Source organism: Narcine bancroftii, chromosome 1 (assembly GCF_036971445.1).
Source record: "Narcine bancroftii isolate sNarBan1 chromosome 1, sNarBan1.hap1, whole genome shotgun sequence".
Lineage (NCBI taxonomy): Eukaryota > Metazoa > Chordata > Chondrichthyes > Torpediniformes > Narcinidae > Narcine > Narcine bancroftii.
In genome coordinates this window covers 167,739,704-167,746,459 of record NC_091469.1, presented here as the reverse complement: position 1 = coordinate 167,746,459, position 6,756 = coordinate 167,739,704, and positions in this window count along the sequence as shown.

Here is a 6,756-nt window from a genome sequence, read left to right as displayed (position 1 = left end):
TACTAGGTCCACTGCTGTTTGTCATATATATTAACGATCTAGATGATAGGGTGGGAAACTGGATGAGTAAATTTGCAGATGATACAAAGGCTGGCAGTGTTGAGGATGTGAGGAAGATTATCAAAACTTCCAGGGTGATGCAGGATAGCTAGAAGAGTGGGCTGAATGATGGCAGATGGAGTTTAATACTGATAAATGTGAGGTGCTACATTTTGGTAGGACTAATTAAAAAAAGGACATACACGTTAAATGGTCGACAATTGAGGATTGCAGTGGGACAAAGGAATTTAGGAGTCATGGTACATAATTCTCGGGCAATTACTACAGAGGAGGAGGGGCTAGGAGAGGCTGTTGGAAGGTAAGAGTATAAAAACTCGGCTTACTGGGCTTTCAGCCTACAGGTTCGGGCAAGGAGTCAGAAGAGGCAGCAATTCGGAGCTCGGGCGATCACTACCGAGGAAGAGGAGCTAGGAGAGGTCGTGGGGTTAATTGGTCAAGGGCCCAATAAAAGGATGGTAAGTATAGGGGAGCGGCCAGTGAGGAGTGGCCCAGTGAGTGAGTGGCCTGGTGAAGGAATGGGTCTTAGAGGCTTTGGTTCAAGAGGCTTAGGCAAGCAGAGGCTGAGGATGAGAGTGTCTGGACTAAGGTAAGACGGTCATATTTCATTTAATATATGTTTATTTTTTTACTTTGTAAGGTGAGAGGAGTAGGAGGTGAGATGAGTGTGAGGGCAGTTTTCTGCTCTCAGTGTCACATGTGGGAAGTCATGGAGTCTTCTCGTCTACCAGACATCCACATGTCCACAAAGTGGGCTGAACTGCAGCTCAATGACCTCTCTCTGGTTAGGGAGAGTGAGGCCATCATAGACAAGAATTATAGCCTAAGGGACCGGGTCCGGGAACTTGAGCTGCAGCTTGATGATCTCACTCTGGTTAGGGAGAATGAGGCTATCATAGTCAAGAGCTATAGGCAGGTGGTCACACCAGGGCCACGGGAGGAGGGGCAGTGGGTTACCATTAGGAAGAGGGAAGGGAGGGCTCGGTTTCAAGAGAAAGCACCTGAGTCTGAAATCCTCAGAAATCGGTACTCCACCTTGAGTACTGAGGAGGGGGATAGTCAGACTAAGGTGGGCAGAGGTGTGGTGTCAACCTCTGTAGCCCAGAAAGGTAGGGATAAGAGGAAAAGGGCAATAGTTATAGGGGATTCGATGGTCAGGAGGACCGACAGAGTTTTTGTGAATGCGATAAAGAAAATCAGATGGTGGTTTGCCTCCCTGGTGCCAAGGTCCAGGATGTAACTATGCATGTCCAGGACATCCTAAAAGGGGAGGGTAATGAGCTTGAGGTTGTGGTACATATTGGTACCACAACATTGGAAGGAAGGAGGAAATGGTCCTGCAGAATGAATTTAGGGAGTTAGGTAGGGACCATAGAAGAAGGACCACTAAGGGTGTAAGGTCTGGATTTCTTCCTATGCCACGTGACAGTGAGGGCAGGAATAGAATCAGGTGGAGGTTAAATACGTGACTAAAGGGATGACGAGACAGGGATTCAAGTTTTTGGACCACTGGGACCTTTTTTGGGGGAGATGGGACCAATACCATAATGATGGGTTACAACTGAATTCCAGAGGAACCAGTCTCCAGGGGGGGCATTTGCTGAGGCTGCCAGGGGAGCTTTAACTGGTATGGTTGGAGACAGGGGTTCAAGTTAGGGAGGACAGCAAGGAGAGGGTTTGTAGACAAAGGAAAGAAGGATATTCAAATAAATTTGGGTTGGAACGGCAGGAACTAATAAATAGATGCTATAATAAAAATTGTGAGAACGGTAGAGAGGATGCGGGAGATCTCTGAGATGTATTTATTTCAATGCGATGAGTGTTGTAAGGAAGGTGGATGAGCTAAAGGTGTGGATTGACACATGGCGCTATGATGTTGTGACCATTAGTGAAACGTGATTAAAGGAGGGTTGTGACTGGCAGTTAAATATTCCAGGATTTCGCTGTTTTAGATGTGACAGAATTGGTGGAGTAAGAGGGGGAGATGTGCCATTACTTGTCAGGGAAGATACTACAGCAGTGCTGAGGCAATATAGACTGGAGGGCTCGTCGAGGGAGGCAGTGTGGGTAGAACTAAAAAATAAGAAGGGTGAGGTCACTATTATAGGGGGATATTATAGGCCTCCAAATGTTGAAAGGGAACTAGAAGAGCAAATGTGCAAGGAAATAGCTGAGATGTGCAGTAGGAATAGGGTGGTGTTGGTTGGGGATTTCAATGTTCCTAACATAGATTGGGAAACACAGTCAGTAAGAGGGCAGGATGGCTTAGAATTTATACAATAGGCACTTTCAGGTGGCCAAAATCCCTGATTGTAAAGCTGCATATTATGACAATATGCAGCTCTCGGGAGGCCACTTGAAAACGCAGGAGGTGCCTGCGAAGCGAACTTTGTAACCCTCCTCAAGGAGGGATAATCGCCAGAGCACCAAGGTCCTCTCGCCACATGAATGCAGCCACCTGAAAGTGGCTGCTAAGGAGATGACAGTCAGCTGACGAGCGTCTGACATCTCCCCTCCCAGCTGCCCCTGCCCCCCAGCAGGGGTTGTTGGGGCAGGGGCAGTCGGCGTGGGCTAATTGATACCGCTACCCTGCTCTCCCAACAGCCTAATATGAGTCCCCACATGTCGGGCTGTTAGGAGAGCGGTCCCCGTGCTGATAGCCCGCGCTGGCTGTCCCAGCTCTGACAGCCAGTCATCCCAAACCTGACAGCCCAAAGGGACAAGAGCCAGAGTGCACTCAGAGGTGCATCTGGTGCAGCTGTCTCTTCAGGTGGCTCACGCTGCACTTTTAGCGCTGCCACCTGAACAGCAATTCAAAGGGCCGCTTCCACTTCTACAGGCGCATTCTTGGCAGAGAATGCACCTGAAGAAGCTTAATGTGTTCAGGATTGATTTTTGCAGCAGTATGTGGAGGTGCATTAGATCTGTTGTTAGGGAATGAAATAGGGCAGGTGACGGAGGTGAGCATTGGGGAGAACTTTGGATCCAGTGATCATGGGTCCATTAGCTTTAGCTTAATTATGGAAAGGGATAGGTCGGGTCCAAAGTCGAAGGTATTCGAGTGGGGGAAGGCCAGATTTGTGGAAATGAGAAGGGATTATCAGAGAGTTGTGTGGGCTGATTTTTTGCTGGAGAGAATGTAGAGGAAAATTGGAGGGTATTTAAAGGTGATATTTTGAGAGTACAGGATCTTGACGTTCCAGTCTGGCCGAAAGGGGGCCGTGGTTTTCTAGCAAAATTAGGAAGTTGGTTCGGGACAAGAGGGAGGCTTATGCCAAATATAAGAAACAAAAGATTGATGAGATGTATGATCATTACTTAGATTGCAGAAAAAACCTTAAGAGGGAAATTAGAAAGGCAAAAAGGTGTGGTGTCCATAGCTAAAAAAGTGAAAGTGAATCCTAAGGGTTTTTATAGATACGTGAACAGTAAAAGGAGGGTTAAGGATAGAGTAGGTCCACTGGAAAATGGGAACGGTGGACTATGTGAGGAACTGTATGAGATGGGGGAGATACTGGACGATTTTGTCTCATCTGTATTCACGAGGGAAAGGGACGTTGAACTATGTGAGATAAGTGAGGCAAATGCCTTAGATATGGAAATGATAGGGATTAGTAAAGAGAGGGTTTTAGAGCTTCTAGGGTCAATAAAGCTGGATGTCTCCTGGTCCTGATGGGATTTTTCCCAGGATGTTAAGTGAGGTCAGGGAGCAAATAGCAGGAGCTCTGACAGTGATTTTTCAATGATAACTGGAAGAGGGTATGGTGCCATGGGATTGGAGGGTTGCAAATGTAGTTCCGTTATTTAAAAAAGGCACAAGGTGCAGGCCAAGTAATTATCAGCTAGTAAGTTTGACTTTGTTGGTGGGGAAAGTTATGGAAGGTATTCTTAGATAGAGTATGTACAAATATCTGGATAGGCATGGATTGATTAGGGGCACCCAGCATGGATTTGTGAAGGGAAAGTCATGTTTGATGAACCTTGTTGAGTTTTGTTGAAAAGGTGACAAAAAAAGTGGATGAAGGTAGGGCAGTTGATGTTATCTATTTGGATTTTAGATAGTGAGATGGGTTCAGAGATGTCTGGAAGATAGACAGCAGAGAGTCATGGTGGACAACTGTCTGTCAGGATGGAAGCTTGTGATGAGCAGTGTGCTTCAGGGATTGGTGCTGGGTCCCCTGTTGTTTATTATTTATATTAATGATTTAGAGGAGGGGGTGGTTAAATGGCTAAGCAAATATGCAGACAATACCAAAATAGGGGGAGTGGTGGATAGTGAAGAAGGTTTTCTTGGATTACAGAAGGATTTGGTTTGTTTGGAAAAGTGGGCTGAAAGATGGCAGATGGAATTTAATGTAGATAAGTGTGAGGTGCTGCATTTTGGAAAAATAGGACGTATGCAGTTAAGGAAAGGGCATTGAGGAATGCAGAGGAACAGAGGGACCTTGGAGTTATGGTACAGAGTTCATTGAAGGTGGATTCCCATGTAGACAGGATGATTAAGAAGGCATATAGTACACTGGCCTTCATAAATCATAGTGTAGAGTATAGGAGCTGGGAAGTGATGCTGCGGCTGTTTAAGGTGCAGGTGAGGCCAGGTTTGGGGTATTGTGTTCAGTCTGGTCTCCAAATTATAGAAAGGATATAGATAAGGTGGAGAGGGTACAGAGAAGATTTACAAGGATGTTGCCTGGCTTACAACATCTAGAGTACAGAGAAAGATTCAGGAGACTGGAACTTTATTGATTGGAACATAGATGGTTGAGAGGGGATTTGATAGAGGTATTTAAAATTATGATGGGAATAGATAGACTAGACATGAGTAGACTCTTTCCCCCTGAGGGCAGGGGAGGTTGGAACAAGAGGGCATAAGTTAAGGGTAAGGGGGAAAAACTTTCGGAGAAATGTTAGAGGATGCTTCTTCTCTCAGAGAGTGGTGGCAGAATGGAATGATCTTCTAGAAGAGGTAGTTGCGGCAAGGTCCTTTCTGTCATTTAAGACAAGGTTGGATGTCTACATGGATGTGAGGGGGTTGGAGGGTTTTGGGCAGAGAGCGGGAGGGGGGATCTAGTTTAAGTGAACCAGTGCGGACTCGAAGGGCTGATATGGCCTGTTTCCGCGATGTAAATGGTTATATGATTATATGAAAGTTGAATCACATGTGGATATAATGATGAAGAAAGCATTTAATATGTTGACTTTCATAAATCAGAGTATAGAACACAGGAGTTGTGATGCAATGTTGAAATTATATAAGGCATTGGTGAGGCCAAATTTGGATTATTGTGTGCAGTTTTGGTGGCTGAATTACTGGAAGGATATAAACAGTTTAGAGAGAGTGCAGAGGGGAGGAGTCACGTGATGGAGTAGTGGCCGGACGGTGAACTCCAGCCCTCTCCAGAAAAGTCGGGAAAAACAAGAGAAAACACAAAGGCACAGAAATAAAAGTTACAGAAAAGTGAGTATAAAGGTGGAAAGAAGATGGCGACAAAAAAAGAAAAATCGAAAGCAACGGCAAGAAGAGAGGAAGAGAAGACAAAGGAGGAAAAAGGTGAAGGCCTTACCTGTCCGAAGAGGCCCGCTGCGGAGAGAGAAACCCGCTCCCTCAGGTCGGTAAATAATGGACTACAAAAATGGCTCGCTGAGCCGAGTAAAAGTGCGCAGTAGCAGCAGAAATGGAGGTAGAAGACTTAAAAAAGAAATTGGAGAAATCTAATAAAAAAACTAAAGAGACACAAGAACTACTAGCTCAAAAAATAGATACAATGGAAAACCATAACAGAAGAAATAACATAAAGATAGTGGGCCTTAAGGTAGATGAAGAAGGCAAGAATATGAGGGAGTTTATAAAAGAGTGGATCCCTAAGACCCTAGGATGTCCAGAACTACAGCATGAAATGGAAATAGAAAGGGCACAAGTAAACCACAACCACAACAAAAACCAAGATCTATTGTAGTAAAATTCCTAAGATATACTACAAGAGAAAAGGTACTGGAGAAGACAATGGAAAAAGTAAGAGAGGGCAACAAACCACTGGAGTATAAAGGGCAAAAAATCTTCATTTATCCAGATATAAGTTTTGAACTCCTAAAGAAGAGAAAAGAGTTCAATACAGCAAAGGCGATTTTATGGAAGAAAGGGTATAAATTTATACTAAAGCATCCAGCGGTATTGAAAATATTTATTCCAGGACAACAAAACAGACTATTCTCGGATCCAGAAGAAGCACGAAAATTTGCAGAACAATTACAAAAATAGACTGAGGGAGGAAGACGGGTAATGAGAGTTAAAATGATCACGATTGATATGTATGTGGGTAAAGACAAAAATAGACTGAGGGATGAAGACGGGTAATGAGAGTAAAAATGATCACGATTGATATGTATGCGGGTAAAGAGGTATAAGAGTGAATAGAGACAATGAGCATACATGAATGTATCTGTACTTAGAGGAAAATATAGATAGTATAGACAAGAATTAATAAGGGAAGGTAATGGAATAGAGAGAATAAGGAGGGAATTAAAAGAGTGACCTTTGTGACATATGAAAAGTGAAATCTTTTCTGGGGGAGGCGGGGTGGGGGGAAATAGCGGTCACTGCAAAATCAGTTGACGCTTGCGAGTGGATTCGCAAATCCAAATGGAGAGGGGAGATGTGGTTGTCCGACAAGGGATAAAGGACAACTCAGGAGGGGAAGG